Source organism: Callithrix jacchus, chromosome 9 (genome assembly GCF_049354715.1).
Source record: "Callithrix jacchus isolate 240 chromosome 9, calJac240_pri, whole genome shotgun sequence".
Lineage (NCBI taxonomy): Eukaryota > Metazoa > Chordata > Mammalia > Primates > Cebidae > Callithrix > Callithrix jacchus.
Genome location: NC_133510.1, coordinates 3,404,629 through 3,431,268, shown reverse-complemented (window position 1 = coordinate 3,431,268; position 26,640 = coordinate 3,404,629). Strand labels below are relative to the sequence as shown.

Here is a 26,640-nt window from a genome sequence, read left to right as displayed (position 1 = left end):
GAAGAGAGAAATTTTAGGTTCTCACTCTTAAAAAGTCAGACTTTTCAAGACAGAGAAAGAGGTACTTATTAAAAGAATATTCTCCGAAAAAGAACAAAGATCAGCTATTTAATTGAAAGAGTAAACTGTCTAAAAAAAAACATGTTTTCTTTTTTTTTTTTTTTTTTTTTTTTTTTTTTGAGTTCACTCTTGTAACCCAGGCTGGAGTGCAATGGCATGATCTCGGCTCACCGCAACCTCCGCCTCCTGGGTTCAGCCAATTCTCCTGCCTCAGCCTCCCGAGTAGCTGGGATTACAGGCACGTGCCACCGTGCCCAGCTAATTTTTTGTATTTTTAGTAGAGATGGGGGTTTCACCATTTTGACTGGGACGGTCTCGATCTCTTGACCTCGTGATCCACCCGCCTCGGCCTTCCAAAGTGCTGGGATCACAGGCATGAGCCACCGCGCCCGGCCTCATGTTTTCCTTTGTAGTGGTTTGCTTTCTGTGAAGAAGGATTAAACACTTTCTCTCTGTAGAAAATAATCCCAGCTTAATACAAATGTGAGTTCCTGTTTTCAGATGGTGGTATTATTTTATCGCATGTGCGATCACAGCTGTAGGCACATTTCACTTCCTTCCAAGCTTGATGTTGCCTACATGTCTGCCTTGAAAACATAACGTCTCTGTGTTTACTGGTGCAGCTCACCTGCATGAAAACGTTGTGGCATTGTGAATATAGAGCGTGAGGGCAAAATGTGGGAAATGGGAAGGCATTTTACCAAAATACGACCAGGAGCACATTCTTTTTTAAAAAGCATCGTTTATATCTCCTTCAGAAAACTGTCCCCAGACTGAAAAAAATCAAAGAATTTATTTTATAAATTTTATATTTATATATTATAAATATATATATATTTATAATATAAATTTTACTTTAATAATATTTAACAGTGTTTTTTTTTTTTAAATTTAGACAGAGTTTCACTCTTGTTGCCCAGGCTGGAGGTGCAGTGGTGCCATCTCAGCTCACTGCAACCTTCACCTCCTAGGTTCAAGTGATTCTCCTGAGTAGCTGGAATTACAAGTGCTCACCGCCAAACCCAGCTAATTTTTTTGTATTTTTAGTAGAGACGAGGTTTTATCATGTTGTTCAGGCTGGTCTCAAACTCCTGACCTCAGGTGATCCACCTGCTTCGGCCTCCCAAAGTGCTGGGATTACAGGCATGAGCCATCATGCCCAGTCATTATATTTTATATTATAAATTTTCTCATTTAGTTTTGTTTTTTGGCCAACTGAAGGAAAGTTTACAAGTTTTTCATTCAATTTGTACTAATATTTTGGAATGTCACCAGTATTTATTTATTGTCACTCTATATTTATTTTCCGGCCTACCTGGTGACTTAAAACCCAGTTTAAATTTTTAGTGCAGCCTGGGCAAGATGGTGAAACCCTGTCTCTACCAAAAAAAAAAAAAAAGAAGAAGAAAAAAGAGAAAAGAAAAAAAAAACATTAGCCAAACATGATGGTGCCTGCCTGTAGCCCCAGGTACTCAGGGATCCCGAGGTGCGCAGAACCCGTGACCTTGGGAGACTGAGGCTGCAGTGAGTTGAGGTCGCACCACTGCATTCCAGCCTGGGCAACAGAGGGAGGCCATGTCTCAAAAAAAAGTTAGTGAACAAAAATGAGTCAGAAATTCAATAATTCAGAAATATCTTCTTCCTTTTCTTAGTTCTTTCTATTTTTTTTTTCATTAAAAAAACAAAGTTATGGTTTCTAGGGGAAGGAAGGGAGTCAGGCACAATAAAACTGATTTTAGATCTTAGTTGGAAGAAGGAAACTGAGGTTTCTGAAACTATAATCTTTCTGTGCAGCAGTCTACAAGGATGACTAAATGTGTGAACTTCTGTATGTATTAGACTTCCCTTATTGTTTTTTGTAAAATTGCTACCATCTCTTTTTTAATCTGCTAATGGATATAAGAGATATGGAAGATTAATTCAAGTTTCAAATGATAGACTAGAAATGAGCCAGAAAAGAGAGATGGGTTGTTGGAATCAGACGGGTGATTCAGAACTCTTCCTATTAGTCAGTCAGTCTGTCAATCAATTATTTAGTTGATTAATATGTACATTAAGCAAACATTTGCATTGTCTCCTGTGAGTCTGGCGTGATGCTCGACATACAAGGTGAACAACTGTGATTGCCGTCTTCAACTGTGTAGCATGTACAAGGCTCCACATTAAACCATTTACTGATGGTTTCTCCTCCAAGCCTCAACACCACATTATGAAGAAAGGATCATTGCACCATTTCATAAATAAGGAGCGTGAGCTTAGCTCAAGTTAGCCCAGGTAGTAGGGAGCTAAGCCAGGCTTATGCCACCGTTTATCTTAACTTTAAAACCTTACGTTCGTTTTATACCTCCTTTGGCTCATTTTCTAAAGAAGCGGATTGCTAAGCCTTATTGACAGATATCTTCAGAGAGGCGTCACGTCGTGGTTAGCACTGCAGGCTCCAAGCTTGGCTGACTGGGTCCAATTCATGCTTTCTATTCGAGGACTGTGGGCAAGCTTTCTATTCCTCTCTTTCCTACTGAGTAGAATGGGAGCATTAATAGTGTGTACTTCTGTACACACTATTGTACAGAAATAATAATTGAACAAGAAGTAAGTAAGTTAATAGTTAAGAATACATATTTCAGGCCGGGCGCGGTGGCTCACACCTGTAATCCCAGCACTTTGGGAGGCCGAGGCGGGTGGATCACGAGGTCAAGAGATCGAGACCATCCTGGTCAACATGGTGGAAGCCCGTCTCTACTAAAAAAAAATACAAAAAATTAGCTGGGCATGGTGGCGAGAGTCTGTAATCCCAGCTACTCATGAGGCTGAGGCAGGAGAATTGCCTGAACCCAGGAGGCGGAGGTTGTGGTGAGCCGAGATCGCGCCATTGCACTCCAGCCTGGGTAACAAGAGCGAAACTCCATCCCCCCAAAAAAAAAAAAAAAAAAATACATATTTCGATATTAGGTTCTGGGGTTTTTATTCCAATTTCTACCACCAGTTACCTAGGGCACCACAAAAGCCACTTTAATCTCCGAGTATTAATGTGTCAATATATTGCTAGGCATCTAGTGTGCAGGTGTGAATTATTTTAGAGATGTATATATATATATATGCTGTGGTTTGAATGGTCCCCTGAATTCATGTGTTGAAACTCGATTCTTATTGAAAGATAGAGCCTTTTGGGAAGTGATTAATGGATTAGTGCCCATAAAAAAACCTGGAGGGGACTAGCTTGGGCCCTTCTGTTCTTCTGCTACATAGGACAGGAAGGAAGTTTGTCCTTTCATTCTTCTACCTTGTCAGGACACAGCAAGAAGGCCCCCACAAGACACCAATGCTGGCACCTTAACCTTGGACTTCCCAGCTTCCAGTACTGTGAGAAATAAGATTCCGTTATTTATAAATTACCTAGTCTGTGGTGTTTTGTCGTGGCAGCACAAATGGACTAGGACAATATATAATTTAAAAAAACCTTACTCTTAAAAGATTAGGGTGGGGTGGCTAGCTTCTTCACACACTATGCCAATGGCACGCCTGTTCCAACAAATCTTTTGTGCCCTATGTGAAACACCGCCTCAGGCTTATCTATAAAACCTCCTGCACTTCACTGTGGAAGCAGCAACCCATTTTCTCTTTCTTTTTCTTTCTTTTTTTTTCTGAGATAGAGTCATGTATTGTCACCCAGACTGGAGTGCAGTGGCATGATCTCAGCTCACTGCAACCTCCATCTTCCAGGTTCAAGTAATTCTCCTGCCTTGGCTTCCTGGGTAGCTGGGACTGCAGGCATGCACCGCTATGGCTGACTAATTTTTGTAGTTTTAGTGTAGACGGGGTTTCACCATGGTTGTCAGATTGGTCTTGAAATCTTGACCTCAGGTGATCCACCCACCTTGGCCTCCCAAAGCCCTGGGATTACAGGGGTGAGCACTTGGCCAGCAACTCATTTCTCCAGAACCCCTCTCTGTGAAGAGAGCTCTTCTCTTTCTTTTACCTATTAAACTTCTGCTCTGAACCTCAAAAAAAAAGTTATTCTTCAACTTATTTATTTATTTTTGAGACGGAATTTCGCTCCTGTTACCCGGGCTGGAGTGCAATGGCACGATCTCGGCTCACCGCAACCTCCGCCTCCTGGGTTCAGGCAATTCTCCTGCCTCAGCCTCCTGAGTAGCTGGGATTACAGGCATGCGCCACCATGCCCAGCTAATTTTTTGTATTTTTTTTTTAGTAGAGACAAGATTTCACCATGTTGACCAAGATGGTCTCGATCTCTTGATCTTATTCTGCAACACCCATTTTTTCAGTTTAGGACTTTTATTTTTCATTTTAGGACATAGATTAAGATTAACCTGTTCTTCTGTTGTGACAGTCTCCTATTTTTTCTACTTTTGTGCTTTGATTTCTATTATCATACTACCATTCTAGGTTGAACTTTAATCAGCTCTTGCGGAAACTCCTGCAGTAGCCTGGTCTCCTGCCTTAAGTTTTTCTTCCCTTGAATCCATCCAGCATACTACTGTCAAATTGGTCTTTTCAAACACCACTTTCAGCATTTATGAGCTAAACAGAACTACTCACGTGAGTCACGCTTTCCTGTATCATGAACGTACTGTTTCTCTTTCACTTCTTTGAATTTCTTTTGATCTCTACCTCTGTGATTGTAGACAAAACTCTCATCTTTGCATTATTATACTCATGGAATAACGAGGAGTCAGGAGAGTGGCACATGAGCTAGAGGCAAGAAGGAGAACGGCCTTTATTTACCAAACATTTCAAGAAACGATTTTGATTATAGAAAGACCTTAGAGCATCTCAAAGATGAGACCAAGAGATGGGCAGAGTTCAACATATATGTAAAGACTTGGAAAAGGCTGGAGAAAAAAATACAGTGGGGAAGAAGGGAAATCATAGGCAAGAAAAGGGCTTAGCAAAATAATGAAACTCTCAAGCTGCGTAATAGATTGAAGGAGGAGAGAAGACGATAAAAGGCCTTTGAGAACTCGATTATGGACTACGGTAAATAACAATGTATTGTATTCTTGAGAGTTGCCAAAATAGTAGATTTTAAGTATTCTCACCACAAAAATGCTAAATATTTGAGGTAATACACATTCCATATGTTAATTAACTCAATTTAGCCATTCTACAGTGTATTCCACAATTTCAAAACAACGTGCCATACATGATAAATATATACAACTTTTTTTTGTCAATTTAGAAATTTAAAGAAAGTTTTTAAAAACTGCTATCCGATACTGAAGTTACCCTGTGCACTACAGTGTAACCCTCACTGTTATGCTTTAAATATTTAGCAAATCTCTAATCTCCATTTTAACAATTAAGGTCCTGGCCAGAAAGGGATAGTCACCTAGATTTGGTAGCCAAGGAGTTTTAAAAGGGATTTTACAAGAGATATCGTCAGGGTACGGATGGTGCAGTTGCCTGGGCCTAAAGAAGTATAGAAAAGCAGCACTGACCAGAAGGAACCCAGAGAGAGAGAGAGAGCCGCTCTGCTTCGATGGGAAGGCCATTCACCTGATATTGTAGGAACTACAGGTAGATAAATGCCGGCAATATGCAGCAACCCACCGAGAAGGCAGCTGAAAAATTACCTCCTTTGCTTCTCTGTACCCCCGTGCTCTGCTCTTGCTGCATCTTCCATTCGCCGAACCCAGCTGGATGTCAGTGGGCACAGAACATGCCTTTCAGACTCCCAGGTTACCAGACAAAGTAGATGAAGAAGAGAGCGATCTGGAGGCAGAAACGGAAAACATCCAGCACATGCCAATTGTGCGAGTTGTATCTGGAGAGATGAGAGAAAAGGAGGCGTGTTTCACGTTTGCATCAGTGCCTGGTAGACAGAAGGAAGCAGCATCAAGAGTCAAGAAGGAAGATGCTGAGAACTCGGCCAAAACTGGAATTAGAAATAAATAGGCACAGTGTAAACCCCGTCAGAGGAGGCTCGCTAATTTTCCTCTTCAATTTGAACGGGGATTTGATTCAGTGTTATTGGAATCTCAAAAGGCAGAGTGAATCAGCTAAAATATGGGTTGTTTCCTTATTTGTACATATATCCTGCTTTCTCCACTGTAAATCTCCCTAAAGATACGGGAGACTGCCCACCTTTATTTCACCTCTTACCCACTAAGACAATGCCTTATACATAGGGTGTGTTCCAAAATAAGTGAATGCAACTTCCCTGCTTAGAAAACTTCCATGGCATCCTGAGCTTGCCTTTCAATGCCCCTAATGGTATTGCCTCAATTCACCATTTCAGGTATAATCCGATTTTGCTCTAGGTATTTGATTAGTTGTTTTATTGTTTTCAATTTTTTGAAGAGTTGAGTATCTCATATAGTGCCCAAGCTGGTCTCAAGCTCCTGACCTCAGGTGATCCCCCCACCTTGGCCTCCCGAAAGGCATGAGCTCAGCTTGATTAGTTACTATTGATTATTATTATTTTTACCTAAAAATGACTTTATTTTTGACATCTCTGCCTTTTCTCACTTGGTTTCTACTCTCACTTTCCAGACCTTATACATGTCCTTAAATGCAGCTCAGTTTTAACTTCAGAGATAAATCTACCGCGGACCTCAGTTGCTGCCTTTCAACTTCATATTTGAAAACTTCACTGGTACCGTGGATTAAAAATATTCAAAATTTCTGTCTCTCATTTATCAGTTGAAGAAATCAAAACTCAGATAGGCTAAAATGATTTATTTGTTCAAGCTCTCTAGCTGACCTATCCTAATTATGGCCGGTTTGGATGGTGTATTTCCCTCAGTTTGGTGTTTTCTAATCAAGTGTACCTAGACCCCTACGTAGTTCATATTTTTAATATTTTCCCCAGGGTTAATGAACTGCATGTGTTTACCCAAGATAAGGCTGCATGGCCCGACTTAAATGCCAAATTTATATTAAGTCAGTGTGGTATTAACTGTACACACATTTATCTTTGATTGATAGAATAGGGAGGGAAATGATTTCATAAAGCATCCAATCTGTAGCTGTTGTTTGAAAAAAGCAAAAGAAAAGAGGGTCCGATGAAAAGTCTGGGAAGCACAGAATGCCCTGTTGTGAAATGTGGAGAATATTTAAACTGAAAAGGACCTTAGAATATTTTGATCCAAATCTTTATTTTACCAGGCAGGTAAACTGTGGCAAGGAGGCTGAATACCCTTGCCTTGGTTTGTACAGAGATGGTGTTTGAATGCATGTCTGGGTCTTTAATATCCTTTGTATTACTGCATGCTGCTGTAGAAGCTGCTTTAACATAAATGTTAGTTTCTAAAACGTCAGCACTCATGAAGGGCAGTGTCGTGTGGATGTGCTAGGTAGGAAAACCTGGATCTGTGCCACCTGGACTTGGTGTCACATTAACACTCCATGGCTGGAGAGACCAGTGTTTCTAGGTTCTTGCTGCTTGGTATACAGTATAGGTAAACTCTTGCAGTGATGTGGAGATGGAAGCAAATGTCACTGAGCTGGCCATGTTCCCACAGACATGGTTTAATTATGCCTGTCTGTTCAGAGTGACAACACTTACGTCCCTTAAGTTGCCACTGGTTTTTAAAACTATGATAGTCCCATTTATTCCCTTTTATCCTCTAACGAATTTCTACGTAACACTACAATTATAATTTTCACCAGTACAGCTTACATTTTCTATCTGTTTGAATTCTCATTAAATTTTAATATATATGATTGTAACTTAATAAATCAAGTTTCCAAAATCCTCTTCTATCAATGTCTATTTAAGCATCTAACTTTAATATTAACTTCCTGGAGGTGTTTCTAATTTCACATGTGGGCCGGGCGCAGTGGCTCATGCCTGTAATCCCAGCACTTTGGGAGGCCGAGGCGGGTGGATCGCGAGGTCAAGAGATCGAGACCATCCTGGTCAACATGGTGAAACCCTGGCTCTACTAAAAATACAAAAAATTAGCTGGGCACGGTGGCACGTGCCTGTAATCCCAGCTACTCAGGAGGCTGAGGCAGGAGAATTGCCTGAACCCAGGAGGCAGAGGTTGCAGTGGGCTGAGATCACGCCATTGCACTCCAGCCTGGGTAATGAGAGGGAAACTCCGTCTCAAAAAAAAAAAAATAATAATAATAATAATTTCACATGTAAGAAAAATGGAAACAAGCAGTAGCTAATACTAGCTAATAAGTGTGATTTGAAATGGCTAGAAAAGATTAGGAAAATGGAGTCCTTTTATCGTGTTACATAACGCAAAGTCAAAAGAAACACCATATTCCTCCTGAGATGAAAACCTCCTGTTAGTTTTCATCACATACACCCAGTTTTGGCTAAGTCATAATACACATTGAGTTAGACCTGAGCCTATTTTTCTTCTTCTTTAAATTTCTTTTATATTAACACAGTTCATATTAGAAGGAAAAAACAGGAAATAAAAGAAGTTTTAGTCCTAAACAATCTGAAAGGAAATGGCAAAGCTGCCCAATTCCATATTTCATAGTTTAGACCAAAGAAAACATTTGTTTTTTAAATATCTTCTTAAAAATATTTACACAGTTGATTTAAAGTTATATCAGTTTATGCCCTTTGTATGTTTTAGATAACATTGTTGAATTTCCTCTGACTTAACGTGAGATGGACTTGCCTGTGTGCAGAGCTATGCAGGCGGGCACTCCCTTCGCCATCCCAGCAAAAGCCATTTATTAAGCAGCTGTTGTTACTAGTTTACAAAAGGTTTTTCAACACTGTGTGCTTGTGACTTCACCTCTCACTTTGTTTTGAGGAAAACCACGTTCCTTAGATTCTCCTCTCTTAACTCTCATTATGCCAACTGATAAGTTTAGATGATGTTATTTTGAAAACTGGGTCCACATTATAATATAAACATAACTTCAATATTCCTAGCTACCTACAAGGCATATTTTCATACTGAATACAGCAAATCTATGAAATCTGAAAATAAAGGCGCTTTATGCCAAGTCATACTCTTTAGGCAGCTCTCCGCAAATCTCAGAAAAAACAGGACCCCAAAAAATTTTTGTGACCTGAATCTAAGTTGGCAAGGATTCCCATTCAAAGTGGGTATGTAGCTACCTTTTCAACAATCATATATTTTTTGCAGTCAGACGGACTATTGTAGAGAAGCAATAGATAACCCGTCCCACCTGTGGACAGGTGCCAGGAGGTGTCTGTTCCCTGAGTGCAAACATTCATGAATCAAATCTGTTTGTATCTTGCTTTGCTGACCCCCAACACTTTCAGCAAGGGGTGAAAATGGTGTGTGAATCAAGACAAGTTGAAAAATAAAGCAACACGTATACACACCTGATGCTTTGCTGTTTTCAGTAACAGCTCATGTGGACTTCAGTTAGTATTGCTCAGAATCTTTAGGGCTGGACACAGCGGCTCATACCTGTAATCCAGCACTCTGGGAGGCCGAGGCAGGCGGATGACCTGAGGTCAGGAGTTCAAAATCAGCCCGACCAACATGGTGAAACCATGTCTTTACTAAAAATATAAAAATTAGCCAGGTGTGGTGACATATGCCTGTAATCCCAGCTAGTTGGGAGGCTGAGGCAGGAGAATTGCTTGAGCCTGGGAGGCAGAGGTTGCAGTGAGCCGAGACTGCACCATTGCCCTCCAGCCAGGGCAACGAGAACAAAACTCTGTCTCAAAAAATAAAATAAAATAAAAATTTAGATATTAGTTACACTTAAATGGGAAAGATACTTCCAAGTTCTCTCTGGCAGGAAAGATACATATTATAGCATGTCTGCAGTGTATGTATAATTTTGAAGAATATAAGTCAACTCATCAATTTGGAAATCATTATGTATTAAAAGATTATTTGTAAAGCAATTCTTTGAAATGAGAGGTACATTCCCCCGTAGAAATAACATTATAAATGCTTTGTAGGTTGTCATGGCAGTCTTCTAAGCCCTATTTAGCTCGGACTGTAGCTGCATAGAGCTCGAGTATGATAAGGTAAATAAAGCACACTTATTCTATGAGAAAACAGATCCTGAGGCACAAAAGACTGAGGCATAATGTCTGCTCATAAAATAGCCTGGCAAGAGAAATGGGACCTCTTATTTCTGTACCCCTTTCAACAACTCATCAAGGATACGGAGCTTGTTGGGGCTACAGTGATAATAGGGAAAACACAGAAGATGCATGACTAGAGGTCTCTCATCATGGCCAGGAGAAAAGTTCAGTGGGTTTTCAAGGGGAAGTGACTTGCAGGTCAAAACAACCGTTAAACTTGGTGAAAGGGAGTTTCCCTGTGAAAATGCTAACGAGCCAATTTATATAAAAATCTTAGAATTGTAAGGACCCTATTACCTATGAAATGGTATGGAAAAAATTTAAATTTTAGCCCGAAGTATTTTTCTATTTATTTCTTTTATTTTCATGCTTGCTTAGCACATAGGACGGGGGGGCATGAAGTAAAGGGAAAAAACGAAACCAAACAATACGTTGAGTCACCAGTACCCAGGAGGGCAATGAACGGATGACGAGTAATACAGAATATCATGTCGTCTCTGAGTCGGTCTGTCGGAGGTCTCCTCTCCTCCCTAATGTGGCCCCCAGTCAGGAGACTTCGCTTCACACTGAAGGGAAGAGAATCTATCCATGCTTACAACAGGGATGAGCAACAGGGTGAATTCATGCAAAACCCAAGGAAAAGAGAATATTGCTCATGGGGAACAAAAGGCCCCTACTTTATGGAGCAGGGCGGTATCAATGCACAGACTAAAGAAAAGCAACTTCAGCAGCAAAGATACAGTGGTAAAAGGATCAATGCAACAAGAAGAGCTAACGACCCTAACACCCAGATGCATAAGACCCTAAAGAGATTCAGACTCAACGAGACAGAAAATTAGTAAGGATATCCAGGACTTGAACTCAGATCCGGAACAAGTAAACTTAATACATATTTATAGAGCTCTCCACTTTAAATACACAAAATATACATTTTCCACTTTAAATACACAAAATATTGATCGGCCATTATTAATACCCATTTTTAGAATAAAGCTACATTCCCGTTTTCTCTCCCTCTTTCTTCCTCTCCTTCTCTCCTTTTTTTTCTTTCAAAAAAAAAAAAAAAGACCGAATGTAATTTATCCCTAGAGCTAGGTTCTTTCCTGTACTAATTATAATCTGATTAGAACATATATGATATAATATAAAGACATATAGTCTAAAGATTATAGTAAGACTAAAATCTTTAAGATATATCTAACATCTGTCTAGTTAACCAAAAATGTGTCAATATCAATTCACAAATATAAAGTATGTATGTCTGAGTTGAATATGAATTCAAGAAGAATTACAGATTCAGCAACACTGAGAAGACTTGAAAGAATATCCTAAAAGCAAGCCTCTGTGTTGGTGAGAAAGGTCTCAAGAAAGAAAAAAAAAAAAAGAAAAGCAACTTCAAGGTAAAAGGTGATGATAAAAGAAAGCACAGACATTTTGCAAAGCGTTAGAGAGGTCAGCAAAGACTCTTTCGCTTACAAAAGTGTTTTCGACACCGTGTGCTTTGTGACCAGTCGGTATGTAGTAATTTGTATGTAAATTTAACTTTATCTGTATGATAGGGTAGAAGATCCTCTTATAATAAGGTTCTGGAATGAAGAAAATATCACAGTAGAGACCAACAGAGGACAAGGATTGCACACACAGAAGACGATCACCAGCCTGGGGTACGGCAGAAAGGCCTCTGAAATTTACTGAAACAGGAAACATTCCCTTAATTATTCTGGCTAAAGACTTTGGTCGGTCCCTTATGTGAGGATGACTGGAAGATGTGTTAGAACTCACTTGGAGATTGCAGGGTGTACTTATGCTGAAGCTAATGAATTCCAGGCTCTCAGCTACTCTGCTAATCCTGTCTTCATAATGCCCAGAAGTACAGAATGTAATGAAATTGATATTTGAACTAAGCTGCTTCTATGTGTCTATTATGGTAGGATTTTGAGACCTAGAATAGGAAAAGCCAAGTATGTGGAACTCAAATAGAATTTTGTTTGAACGAAATTGATTTCTGACCATCTATATTACAGGGTACAGTGGTTTTGTCACCGTCAGAGCTATTTTATTCACTCTTGATTCTTATTATGATACTAACCAGGTCCATTTGTGGATTTATAATAAACTTGGCTCTTTATTATAAATATGAAGTTGTGACTATTTCCCTCCCTTTCTGTTTGAGTTTTTATAGCAACTATTACCCAAATAATTCAGCTGTACCACAACTTTTCTTAATTTGCTCGGACAGTATAAGAAAGAAGACAATTGAGGTCTGAGTCATGCAAGTTAAGAAATAAGTATGACTGGGCCGGTCGCGGTGGTTCATGCCTGTAATCCCAGCACTTTGGGAGGCCGAGGCGGGTGGATCACGAGGTCATGAGATCGAGACCATCCTGGTCAACATGGTGAAACCCCGTCTCTACTAAAGATACAAAAAATTAGCTGGGCACAGTGGTGTGTGCCTGTAATCCCAGCTACTCGGGAGGCTGAGGCAGGAGAATTGCCTGAACCCAGGAGGCGGAGGTTGTGGTGAGCCGAGATCACAACAGTGCACTCCAGCCTGGGTAACAAGAGCGAAACTCCGTCTCAAAAAAAAATAAAAAATAAAAAAATAAATAAAATAAAAGAAACAAGTAGGACTTGTTAACGGCACAGCTGGGTGTCTCCAGAAACCATCGATTATGTAGAATTACGGAAGTGCAAAGTGGTGGAGATTTTCCAGCAAAGGCTAGCGCAGTTTCCCACCAGACGAAGCAGTCCTGCTGCAGGATCTCAGCTCGATCCCCTCCCTTCTCTCTGGATAGGTTCTGGGACACCGACGTCCCATGACGAGCTGGTTTATTAGGGCAGGCTCTTTGCATGTTCACCTAAGCTACTTTCTGTTCTTTCTCACTCCGAGCTTTGGTTAGTGTCTTACAAACTCAGAATAAGCTTTTCATGAAATGAGCCATCACGTATTTGCAGATAATTAGTGTAATTATTGTTTTCTCCTTTAGGTTAAATGCTCATGTGCCAACACATTTTGGATCTCTCAAACTTCATTCGGCCTCTTCAGAATAAAGTTCAATTTGTCAGTGCCCCTCTTCCAGTGGGTATATGGGTACTCTTTTCCACAAGTTGTCTGACTTCTGGAAATTTTAGTGGGATGATCCCTTCCACCAATACCTGGGTTCAGATACTGTATCTGCTCATATAACCGGACGGTGCATTTTAGCATTGCTGACAGCTTTATCATATCCTGTGGTCAGCGGGACTGTCTTGTCTTTTTCAGATCAAATGTTTTCACATATGGTCTATTGTATCCTGGAACAGTCAATTAAACAATTAAAAGCATGATTTTATATTTACATGTGATAGATTGCATCTCTTGATTTCATTGTCGCATTCGTTCCATTAATTGGAGATCTTTCTGAATCCAGATGTAATTTATTTGCTATATCCCTCCCAGCAAAGTGTCATCTACAAACTTGATGAGGCTGTCTGCATGTCTTCCCTCAGGTCACCTCAATAGCACATGGGCTTGGCTTCCCTCTAGCTTATTAATCTATTGATGTGCACCCATCGGTTTAGTTACTGCCAAAAATTTATGTCACCATGGACACGTTCTCATTTCAAAAAAGATGTCAAAAATGTTCATATCTAACACCTTCTTTAATTTAATTGTGATTTTCTCTGGCAGTTTTCTATAACTTTGTTAAAGAAAGTGAACAGGGTTATTTTATCATGACCTTTCTTTTGGAATATATGCTGGCATCACAGACTTTTGTAGGAACCAATACTGAAAACACGTATAGCAAACTTTCTGAACTCTGGTTCACAGAATCTATCCCTTCTGTGCTTAGGTAACCAGGAAAATGCTTGCTTAGTTTGGAGTTCTGGCATTCCTCCCATTTGAAATCATTAGTTTTCAAAGATTCCAGATGTTTGTTCTATAGTGAACATCTGTGCCTTGTTTCATTTCTCTGGGGGGCAATTCAGGTAAGCCAAGAGAAGGGAATGTGTTTAAATTAGATATTCTCTGACACGTTTCACCTTCATTGTGCTCCAGTTCTTTTTAAAACATTTTTTTCTCCCTTTTATTAACTGAAGAGTACCACCTTTATTTTCTTATTTTTTCTTAGAAACAGGGTCTTGCTCTTTCACCCAGGCTGAAGTGCAATGGTGCAGGCTTAGCTCACTGCAGCCTCGAACTCCCTGGTTCAAGCGATCTTCTTGCCTTAGCCTCCCAAGTAGCTGGGAATAAAGGTGCACATGGTCACACCCAGCTCCTTTTTCCGAAGTTTTTGTTGTAGAGATGGGGTCTTGCTACGTTGCCCAGGCTGGTCTCAAACTCCTGGTCTCAGGGGATCCTCCTGTCTTGGCCTCACAGATTGTTGGGATTATAGGTGTCAGCTAATGTGCCCCGCATAGAGCACTACTTTAAAACAGAAAGTGGTAACAAAATACAAGAGTAGTAGCTTTTCTGATGTTTATTCATATAATATCTGCTTTATATAGTTCATCTCTCTTTTTGAGCATCATCTTCCTTGTTATACACTTAAAATTACCCCTATTTTTATCCTTTTTAAGAAAATGATTGTTTATCTGGGTCATTATAAGTTTTCAGAAAATTTTGGCAGGCCAGTGACATACGTTGTATTCATCCTTGCTTACACGTCCTCCTCTATGCTTCGTATCTTTAAAACATCTCTTCAGATAATTTTCTTTCTCATTTTAATTATTTGAAATTATGTTGATAGATTGCACTACAATCATTTGTAAGTTTCCGGCTATTGAATTTTGCTCATTTTTCTATCATTTATGTTCTCTCGTTGGCTTTATTTGGAGTCTAGCATATGTGTAGTCCTATGCAAGTTATTCTATTTATTTTTTTTCTGTTTTTACTTTCACTGGTAGTATTTTTAATTACAAGGCAACATGAGCACTAACCCATAAGGATTCTGTAATTTCCCCAGAAATAACTCTTCTCCTTAGAGGTCAACTGCCTTCTCTGCACGTGAGGCATCAGCACCATTTGGGCAGTCACCTGCAAGGAAGCGTGGGTCCCAGCTCTGTGGTGGCCCCTCTCCTGGTGTCTAAGGCACCAACACCAGACATAAGCAGCCCCTCTTCAGAGGTCTGGATCTCAGTTCTGCAAAGCCCCTCTTCCAAGCTTCTGAGTTTTCATAACCTCTTCTTGTCTCCTCAGGTTCAGGGAGTGGTATCTGCTTCCTGCATCATGCCTTACAGTCCTTTCTGTCAAATCCCTGCTGTTCATATAACTGGATGACTTCAATTTTCTGAGCGGTATGTGCACTATTGACGTCAACATGAATTCATGATTTCTTCTTTCCTTATCCCTAAGTCACATTCAAAAGAAAAGTAGAAACACATCATCCAACTACCATGGGTGACCAGCTTTGTATCTAGCACATTTAAGTCACCAGAGATATCATCCAGAATTTTTTTTTTTTTTTTTTTTGCTTGATTACTTCTAGCTAGGAGGGGTTCCTGCCCAGAGGAGATATCAGGTGTCACTATGGAACAGCTGAGTTTTAGGGAGCTCCAGACCTCCATGCCTGTCAGTACACAGGTATGCTCCTCATGACAAGCTCCTCCTGGGGCAAGCTCCTCATGCCACAGAAGGAGAAATCAAGGCCCCGAGGAAGTTGCCTGGCCTGACCAAGGCTGCTCTGTGCTGGAAGGCAACGACCAACTAGGTAAACTCCCTGAAGGCAGGGACCTGTCTGTCCAGTTCACAGCTGGATCTCTGGCATATATTAGGCTCTCAATAAATATCTGTTCAATGAATGAATAAAGGTACAAAACGATCAGTGTGACCGCCTGCAGCATGGGCCAGTCATTCATTCTCAGTCATAATAACAGCTGGCATCCACTGAGGTCTTACTAAGGCCAGGCATGTTCCAAGCTCTGCATGTGTGTTGACTCATGCAGCACTCACTGCGACCCTAAGAGTGAGGTAGGTATGACTATCATTCTCCATTTTGCACATAGGAAACCTGAGCTTTGGAGATCTTTTTTTTTTTTTTTAAGAGAGAAAGAAAAAGAAAGAAAAAAGGAAAGAGAGAAAGAATAAAGAAAATGAAAGAGAGAAAGAAAGAAGGAGAGAGAACGGGAGTGTTGCTTTATTGTCCAGGATAGAATGCAGTCTAAAAATGGGTATTGAAAACCTCTTTTATGCCAATATTGTTCTTAACAATGGAGACAGGAAGGAATGAGGGAGGAAAATAACAAACAAGCAGCCAACCAATATTTCATTTAAACCTGTGAAACGCTATGTGATTGCTGAAGAGTGATTTACTTCCAATTAAGTAATCACTTTTAGAGTAGGTGTGATGTGGTACTGATAAGAATGTATGTTTTGTATATTTGGGGTGGAGAGTTCTATAAATGTTTATTAAGTTTACTTGTTCCGGATCTGATTTCAAGTCCTGGATATCCTTGTTAATTTTCGGTCTGGTTGATCTGTCTAATATTGACAATGTGATGTTAAAGTCTCCCACTATTATTGTGTGGAAGTCTAAGTCTCTTTGTAAGTCATTAAGAACTTGTCTTATGTATCTGGGTGCTCCTGTATTGGGTGCATATGTATTTAGGCTCATTACCTCTTCTTGTTGCATTGATCTTTTTACCATTATGTAATGTCCTTCTTTGCCTCTTTTGGTCTTTATTGCTTTAAAGTCTATTTTATCAGAGGTGAGAATTGCAACTCCTGCTTTTTATTTATTTATTTATTTTTAATCTCCATTTGCTTGGTAAATCTTCCTCCATCCCTTTATTTTGAGTCTTTGTGTATCCTTGCATGTGAAATGGGTCTGGATGCAGCATGCCGATGGGTTTTGGCTTTTTATCCAATTTGCCTGTCTGTGTCTTTTGATTGGGGGATTTAGTTGATTTAGATTTAGGATTAATAATAATATATGTGAGTTTACTACTGCCATTTGATGCTAGCTGGCTGTTTTGCCCATTAGTTAATGTAAATTCTTCATTATGTTGATACTCTTTACTTTTTGGTATATTTTTGGAAAGGCTGATACTGCTTGCTCCTTTCTATGTGTAATGATTCTTTCAGAAGCGCTTGTAAAGCAGGCCTGGTGGTGATGAAATCTCTAAGTACTTACTTGTTCACAAAAGATTTTATTTTTCCTTCGCTTGTGAGGCTTAGTTTGGTTGGATATGAAATTCTGGGTTGAAAGTTCTTTTCTTTGAGGATGTTGAATATTGGCCCCCACTCTCTTCTGGCATGTAGGGTTTCTGCTGAGAGATCTGCTGTAAGTCTAATAGGCTTCCCTTTGTGGGTAATCCGACCTTTCTCTCTGGCTGCCCTTAGTATTTTCTCCTTCATTTCAACCCTGGTGAATCTGATGATTATGTGCTTTGGGGTTGCTCTTCTTATATCTTTGTGGTGTTCTCTGTATTACCTGGAGTTGAATATTGGCCCGCCTTGCTAGGTTGGGGAAGTTTTCCTGAATAATATCCTGAAGAGTATTTTCCAGCTTGGATTCATTCTCTTCATCACATTCATCACATTCAGGTACACCTCTCAAACGTAGATTAGGTCTTTTCACATAGTCCCATGTTTCTTGCTCATTCCTTTTTATCCTTTTTTCTCTAATCTTGTCTTCTCATTTTATTTCATTGAGTTGGTCTTCAACCTCCAGAATTTTTTTTTATTCTAAAATTATTCTTAAATATATCAATAAAAAGTGAAGGATCACTGGGATAAGCAGGTTTTGCAAGACTCTTTAAAGTAGTTTCTATTCTTTCTCTTGTCTTACTGTTGCTGTTACCAAAGTCATTACATCAACTTTTACTCTGTGACTCCCTCGACATAGTTTCCTTCTGGATTCCCTGCATTACTTCTTCATTATTGTCAAGGAAAGCTTGTTTTTCTTAAGATGCTACAAGGAAAAGTTATGTTCCCTTAATTTTTGTGCCAATTTGTCAACAAATATGTGCTACCTTTTTTTTTTTTTTTTGAGACGGAGTCTCCCTTTGTTGCCCAGGCTGGAGTGCAGTGGCACAATCTTGGCTCACTGCAACCTTTACCTCCCAGGTTCAAGCAGTTGTCTGCCTCAGCCTCCCGAGTACCTGGGATTACAGGCATCTGCCACCACAGCTGGCTAAGTTTTGTATTTTTAGTAGAGATGGGATTTCACCATTTTGGTCAGGCTGGTCTTGAACTCCTGACCTGGTGATCCACCTGCCTCAGCCTCCCAAAGTGCTGAGATAACAGGCGTGAGCCACTGTGCTCGGCCAAGATGCACTCTTCTAGACTGGAGATCAGCTCAGGAGGAAGTCTAATATGCTACAATCTGCAGGTTATCAGAACCATTCATAAGGTGTGCAAATTTTCTAATTTTCTCTGGACAGTTGATATTTTAAAATGTTTTTTTTGCTACTCACACTTACAAAACTGTCTGTATTTGTGCCACAATCAAAATTTGTCCACAGTATGACAGTGAAAATAACCCTAGACTTGTGCAATAGTTCCCAAACAGTTTTGTTTCAGGCACACCTGATACTCCTAAAAGTTATGTGGGTTATGTCTATACATATTTATTGAGTTGGAAGTCAAAATTGAGAAATTTTAAAAATAGTTTATTTAAAACGAATACATATCATAAATTACATACTTTTGTGAAAACCTTTTTTGTGTTATTCCTGTTTCTTGCAAATCTATTTAATGTCTGGCTTCAGTAGAAGACAGCTGATCCTATTATGGCTGCTCTGCATTCAGTCTTTTGTAGTATGTTGTTTTGGTTGAAGGAAATGAAGACTCCAGCCTCACACTGATACCTAGCTTGAAAGTAGAAGAATCTTCTAGTAGCATTTTCAGGTAATTGTGAGTAGTTTCTTTTGATATTATACAAAAATTCAAGAGATAGTTTCTTAAGGTTCTGTCTCGCGATGTGAGACCTAAAAGCTTATTAACGAACTTTATGCTCTGTACATTACAATCGCTGGTCTCTTGTGTTTTACCCATCCTTGCTTTTGTAACATGATATATTATTCATTTGGAAACTCTTGATTCATTGAGTTAATGCAGTCCTCCTAAATGTTGACATATTTTATTATACAATATTAAAAACGGCTTTTCTTAAAATAGCCACTGAGCTCATTTTAAAAGACCTTAAGTATTGAGAAATAATCCAACTCACAGTGGCAAATCTCAGTTTTCCAAAATTCAAATTTTCACCTGAAAACTTGAATTTTATTATTGGCAACAAGCCTGTCAATTGTTTTCCTTGAAGTAATTAGCTAACTTTTTTCATTTTTAAGAAATGATCAACCAAATGGACAAATCTGCATGATGAGAGTTTATGTGCATTCTTTCAAGTAAAAATCATGTTCTTGAAAAAAAGCACTGGTTCTGTTTGCAAATCAAGATCCCACACATGTCCTGTTACTTGAGAAAACCATTGTACTCTGTTATGTAGCAGAAATGCTTTCTGTGTGCCACCCATTGCTTCACATAGAATATTTAAAAGATGTAGACTAATGGACCATGATTTAATAAAATTGATATATTTTACTGTTTCTTGAAGGAAATTCTTAATTGAAACCCTTTGTTTGTTTTGTTTTTTTTCTGAGATGGAGTTTTGCTCCTGTTACCCAGGCTGGAGTGCAATGGCGCGATCTCGGCTCACCGCAGCCTCTGCCTCCCGGGTTCAGGCAATTCTCCTGCCTCAGCTTCCCAAGTAGCTGGGACTATAAGCATGCACCACCATGCCCAGCTAATTTTTGTATTTTTTTTCTTTTTTTTTTTAATTGCATTTTAGGTTTTGGGGGTACATGTGAAGAACATGCAAGATAGTTGCATAGGTACACATGTGGCAGTATGATTTGCTGCCTTCCTCCCATTCACTCTATCTGGCATTTCTCCCATGCTAACTCTCCCCAACTCCCCACCCTCCACTGTCCCTCCCCTATTCCCCCGAACAGACCCCAGTGTGTAGTGCTCCCCTCCCTGTGTCCATGTGTTCTCACTGTTCATCACCTGCCTATGAGTGAGAACATGCGGTATTTCATTTTCTGTTCTTGTGATCAGTTTCCTGAGAATGATGTTCTCCAGGTTCATCCATGTCCCTACAAAGGACACGAACTCATCGTTTTTGATGGCTGCGTAGTATTCCATGGTGTGTATGTGCCACATTTTCCCTGTCCAGTCTATCATTGATGGGCATTTGGGTTGGTTCCAGGTCTTTGCTATTGTAAACAGTGCTGCAATGAACATTCGTGTGCATGTGTCCTTATAGTAGAACGATTTATAGTCCTTTGGATATATACTCAGTAATGGGATTGCTGGGTCAAATGGAATTTCTATTTCTAGGTCCTTGAGGAATCACCACACTGTCTTCCACAATGGTTGAACTAATTTACACTCCCACCAGCAGTGTAAAATGTTCCTATTTCTCCATATCCTCTCCAGCATCTGTTGTCTCCAGATTTTTTAATGATCGCCATTCTAACTGGTGTGAGATGGTATTTCAATGTGGTTTTGATTTGCATTTCTCTAATGACCAGAGATGATGAGCATTTTTTCATATGTTTGTTGGCCTCATGTATGTCTTCTTTTGTAAACTGTCTGTTCATATCCTTCACCCTTTGAATGGGCTTGGTTGTTTTTTTCATGTAAATCTGTTTTAGTTCTTTGTAGATGCTGGATATCAACCCTTGCAATGGGTAGATTGCAAAAATTTTTTCCATTCTGTTGGTTGCTGATTCACTCTAATTACTGTTTCTTTTGCCATGCAGAAGCTGTGGAGTTTTATTAGGTCCCATTTATCTATTTTGGCTTTTTTTGCCAATGTTTTGGTGTTTTGGTCATGAAGTCCTTGCCTATGCCTATGTCCTGAATGGTTTTGCCTAGATTTTCTTCTAGGGTTTTTATGGTGTTAGGTCTTATGTTTAAGTCTTTAATCCATCTGGAGTTAATTTTAGTGTAAGGTGTCAGGAAGGGGTCCAGTTTCTGCTTTCTGCACATAGCTAGTAGAGATGGGGTTTCACCATGTTGACCAGGATGGTCTCGATCTCTTGACCCCATGATCCACCCGCCTTGGCCACCCAAACTGCTGGGATTATAGGCGTGAGCCACCACGCCCAGCTGAAACCCTTTTTTAAAATTTAAATTGAGAGTGTGTAGAGGAGTTGTTGGGTGCCATGCCCTTATGTAGGGCTAAGGCACAAGTAGCTTTGCTCACCTTTGCTTCTGCACCAAGAGTGCAAATGTGAACACGAAGAAGTAACACTTTAGTGATAAAAACACTGTGGATATTTCTAACTCCTGAAAAGTTTTCTAGGACCCCTATGGGTCCACAGAATACATTTTAAGGACTGCTGCCCTAGAGCAATATTTTTATTTCACTCACAATTCAGACACTCTTAGAGGTAAAATATTAATTCATGTAAGCACACACTCTTTTTCTGTTTTCAGTAGTTTAACTAATTTGAATATTTTTATTTTTGGTAATTATTTAACACTGTATCTCATGGCTCAAATGGTAGTAAATGACCAAAACAGCATAGGAGAAAGTAGCAAATGTATGTGTGGTCTCATCATAAGAACAGTGTTAGGAAAATGTTCTCTTTCTATATCATCTGTTGTAAGTACACTTTGCATGGAAAATTAGAAAGGCTTTTTCTTTTATAGATATTTATTCTCATCATGTTTGCCATTTTACCATTTAGGTACTCCACTTATAAATTTTCATTACTGAAATTGTCTAATCTCCTTAAAATGAGTTTATGCCAGTAAATGGTGGTGCTTTTGAGTCTAAACAAAAATTTACTAATTTTACTTCATTATATTTATGGTAGGCAGCTACTCAGGTAATATTTTCCCATTCTGATATGTGCTATCAGGATCTATGGCCTTTCTCAAGAAAGAAAGAAATTTGTTTTACAAAATGGAGTAAAAACTAAAAAAAACTAAGCTTCTTTTCTGAGTTTGTAAATTATCCTCTTGTCACAGACATGAACTGCTGCTATCTTAAATCTTCCACTCCCAAGGGAAAGTGTGTCTTCCTGCTGTCTTTTCTTTCTTTATTCTCACCCCTGCACATGTAAGTCTGGTCTGCTCATGCTTTCCAGACTGTCTACGCTTTTCACGGAATAGTAACGATGGATGAGACTGCTTAAAATATGTGCCATGTTGGTATAGTAGCTATTATTTCAACAATGCCAAGCAATAGCACAGCAAAGGAGATGCAGTCTTCCTAGAATTCGTTTTACTTTAACTGAGAACAATCTTAGTAAATCTGACAAATTAACACAAATAAAACCCTCTGGTGACTTCAGATAAAGTGGAAAGAAAACGAGCTCTTTCTGCTGCCTCTTATTTTAGGCAAAGTTCACAGGGGAAGCATTTGACTTGACCACTTTATGATGTTTAGATACATTTTCAGTACTTTGTGTATTTTTCATTGTAACATTTTAAATCCCTGTTAAGGAGCCGGAGTGATCATGTGTAGCACAGATGGGAAAACGCTTCTCAGAAGCAATGGGACATTAACAGGTGAAATGATATTTACGTCTTAGAATTTCTTTACGTTTTTGAGAATCTCATTAGAAACCTATGCTTGGATAGAAAGTTCTTTGGGCAGATTTCACCAAGGAGAGCCCATTGTCCTTTGTTCTTTTGCTGAACCCAGTATTGCATACAACTGCCAGGGTACAACCAAGCTCTGGGCTGATGGAAAACAACATCAACAAGCGGATTGACCTAGACTCCAGCCAGCAGAGCTGGGTTCCCTTGTGGTGGGAAGGCATCAGAAGGCCATCGGCTCTAGGGATAAAACTGAAAACAAACAAACAAAAACTCTGGTAAGCCACGTAGAGAAAGACCATGGCTGACAACACATGAGTGGTCCCTATCATTCCAAAGTGATGTGGGTATCCTTAATTCACTTTTATCTTTTTGGAGACGCTGAGAAAATAACTCTAGGCATTCTGAAATCACCGCCAGTAGTATAATAATACATAAACAAAATATGGTGCTAGATTTTGAATAGCTGTTAGTAAGACAAACAGCTCCACAAAGCCAGTCTCTCCTTAATACCTACTCTTCTAAAAATTTCGCATTAGTCTTTCTTGTTCTCAGTACCTTACATAATCACACTTTCATGCCATCTTTCCCCAACCCCACCATGAATTTCCCTCCATTTAGAAGAGAAGGTAAAGAAAAATACTTTCTTATAAAATTCTTTTGCTGTCTCACTTTTTCAGCATTGACACAGCATCCAAGGCAGCTGTCAGCAGGGGATGCTTGGCGCTTCAGAAATGTGTATCAGCAGAACACATTCTGTCCTTGTGCCAGGACAGATTAGAGGAGCAGCCAGCAGGGTAGTTACTGGTTCTGGTAGGGAGAGAGGAGTCTACTCAGCACTCCCTGTGCTATCCCTGCCCATCTACCCCTTTCCTTCCCAACTTCCTGCTTACGGAGATCTCTAGGGCTGGGGCTATGGAGCTCTGAGCTAACCAGTTATTATATTGATTGTGAGGTTCCAGAGCTTATCTTAACCCGAAAGAATTATTAGAACCTGCTCCTCCTTAGCCCTATACCAGTCATTTTCAAACACAGGTGTGCTGTGTAAAGTGTGAAGTGTCTGAGACTTTATAGGTAGACAAGGGATCTTCATTTGTAATAAATATAGGTTAATTTTAACTAAAATAATCTCAAGATTAATTTTGAGAAACATTTAAAAATTCAGTTTCCACCTCTTCTTAGGGCATCATGCAACTTTGGCATCATCCCCAACCGTGGGGAAAGGAGGACATTGGAAAAACTTTCAAGTGAATCTGATCTGGATCCTTCATTGGCAACCGTTTCTGTAGACCAGGAGTCCTCAATTCTGGCTCTACCACAGACTCACCTAGGGAGGGTCTTTTTTTTTTTTTAAATGTAGTTACCCATATCCATTTACTCCTAAATATTCTGATTTACTAACTATTGGTATTTTAAAAAATCTCCCCAAGTTATTTTCATATATAGATCTCAAGTAGAGGTTCTCAGTATGTGGTTCCCAGATCACAATCACCTGTGAACACATTAGAAATGCACATTTTCAGCCCCATCTGAGATGTGAATCGGGAATTCTGGGATTGGAACCGGCACCCCATCTTTAAAGATATAGTATGTATGTATGATTCTAATACATACTAAATTTGAAAACCACCGCTCTAGACCAAACTTCAAACTTAAAAAAAATAGACATTTAGATATTACAGTTGAAGCCTGAACATCATGGGCTGGAACTGCAGGGATATTTTTTCATCCACATGTGGATGAAAAAGACAGTATTTGTGGGTTATGAAACTCGAATATATGGAGGGTGGACGTTTTCCATATGTGGACGCCAACTGTGGGGACTTGAGTATGTCTTCCGTCTCTTCCATGTTAGAATAATATTTGCACACAGATACCTTAGTAAATAATGCCATTCCTAACATAATGGTTTATTTGCTGTAGGAAGAACATTAAATGAATTACAGTGATAGAAAATAACCTAACCTCCCACCAGGAGATGTAGGATGCTGTTAACCTTGCTGCTCATTGCTGTATCAGTTTGAGTGTTAGCATTCTTCTAAAATAAATGTAAGAAAGCCAAAAATGAATAAAACGCTGAAAGAGAATAAGCACAAATTTGTAGTATTTCTCCTCTCTCCCCTGGTATTACATGGAAAGGGTAGAAAATAATGGCATTCAATACATTAAGCAGCTTTCTAAATGTGGCTTCTTTTCCAATTAATTTTAAAGTTTAGTAAATGAAGTTGTGACATTTATTTGGCAGTTATGTAGTAAGATATTTTTATATACTAATGCAGATTCTAAGAATACACAAGCATTAAATTTCTTAATCTTTAGAGTAACGTTTGAGGTAGCTGTGGCTGCAATGTAAAGGAGGGAAGCAAAATGGCGAGAGATGCAGTAATTTCCCCGAGCTGACCCAGCTATCAAGTGGCCGAACCTCTGCCCTCAGCATCAAAGCTGTGGATTGGTTCTTTAGTGTCTTAAAACTTCATTTTGTTCAAAACGGCTTTTTCTCCATGACCTAAATTTTTCTTATTTCCCTAGTGTTTCTTTTTGCATTTGTTTATAATTTTGGGTTTTTTTTTTGGAGAAAATGTTTTATGTCACTTCTGTTTATGACTTACATTACAGTTTTTCTGTTTTTAATCATTTGGGGTAAGTAACTGAGAAAAATCTGCCCTCTCAGTCACGAGATGTTTTGAATCTATTGCTTTAACTAAGCTGAGATATTATTCTGGAAGTAAAAAGAGATGAACATGTTTCATTTTCACGTTTTCCAAGGTGATGTTAGCAGATTACATCTTCTGAGAAAGACGAATTTGACTATTGGAATAAAGCCGCCACCAAATTTAACCATTTTCCCAGGATTTGCTTTTCATATTATTTATCACGTTAATAGGTTTCTACATGTTGTGGGTTTGGCAAGGTATTACACAGAGGGGCCAGAAAGCTAATGTCTTGATATTTCTGTGTCAAAATAGTCAGAGAAATTCAAGCTGTCAGGTGTCAGAGAAAGTCTACCCCTTATAAATTCTTGGCCCAGTTTTGTAAACCTAGTGATTTTGAATAAACCTCCAATATTCTCATTTATGATGAACAATGTGGTGGTTTCTTGCACCATAGTTTACATTATTTTCAGAAAAAAAAAAAAGGAAGAATGAAAACAAGGAGAGTAAGAGATGGTTATTTTCTAAAATTCTAAGCTGAGTACATAGTTATGAGATATATTAAAAGATTAAAACTGACTAGATGTTACTGAATATTATGGGTGGCTCATTAGGACTTATTTCTGCTTCTTTCCATCAGAACTGAGGACGGAGTTTATTTGGACTGGTCGGGGTAGTTAGTAAGAGGGTTGATTTATCTAAGGGCCTATATTTTCAATCGCTGTCATTTTTTATCCCTCTGCATTTTAATATCTTTTACCTCTGGGCACAAATAGGTATCTACAGGGTTGTGCGGGGCTGGGCCTAAGCTGGTTGGAGGCCCCTCCTTTTGGGCAGATCCTGAGGTGTTCACTACTCTCCTTGTCTGCGTTCAGTCCCGTGGTGCTTGTGTTGAGCCATTTGTCAATCCTGGTGAAGGTGAAAGTACCTGGAGCCTAGAGGCTCTAGTGTCTTGGGTGTAAATCCTGACTCCAAGCCACATTGCTGTATTACTTCAGAAAAGCGACTTAACCCCTCCACCATTCATTTTATTCCTTTGTAAAACTAAAATACAAATATCTACTTTATAAATGTATGATGAGACTATGATTAATAACAGCTCCAGCAGCTGTGATCACATTGACAGTCACAGAACAGCCCCATGGCCAGACCCTCTTCTGAAATGCCGAGCACAACAGTAGCTCGATAAACATGAGCTGGTATCTTCACTGGCCTCTCAAATTGCTAGCAGTAGATAGTCTACATGCTGAGCAACATTAGAGAAAGTTTTCTGCATCATCAGACATCAAAAAACAATGTTTGAATCACTGAGCTGGGTAAGGTTAAAATTTTTACCCAAATTTGTGTTTTTGCCACCTCTATTAATCTAATGGGAGTTATGCAAA

At 39.3% G+C, this 26,640-nt stretch overlaps 1 protein-coding gene across 2 annotated transcripts in view; it reads left to right on the top strand.

The window, feature by feature from the left end:
* LOC103795080 (uncharacterized) overlaps positions 1 to 26,640 on the top strand; it is a 597,037-nt gene that overhangs the window by 483,690 nt on the left and 86,707 nt on the right. The window lies entirely within an intron of this gene.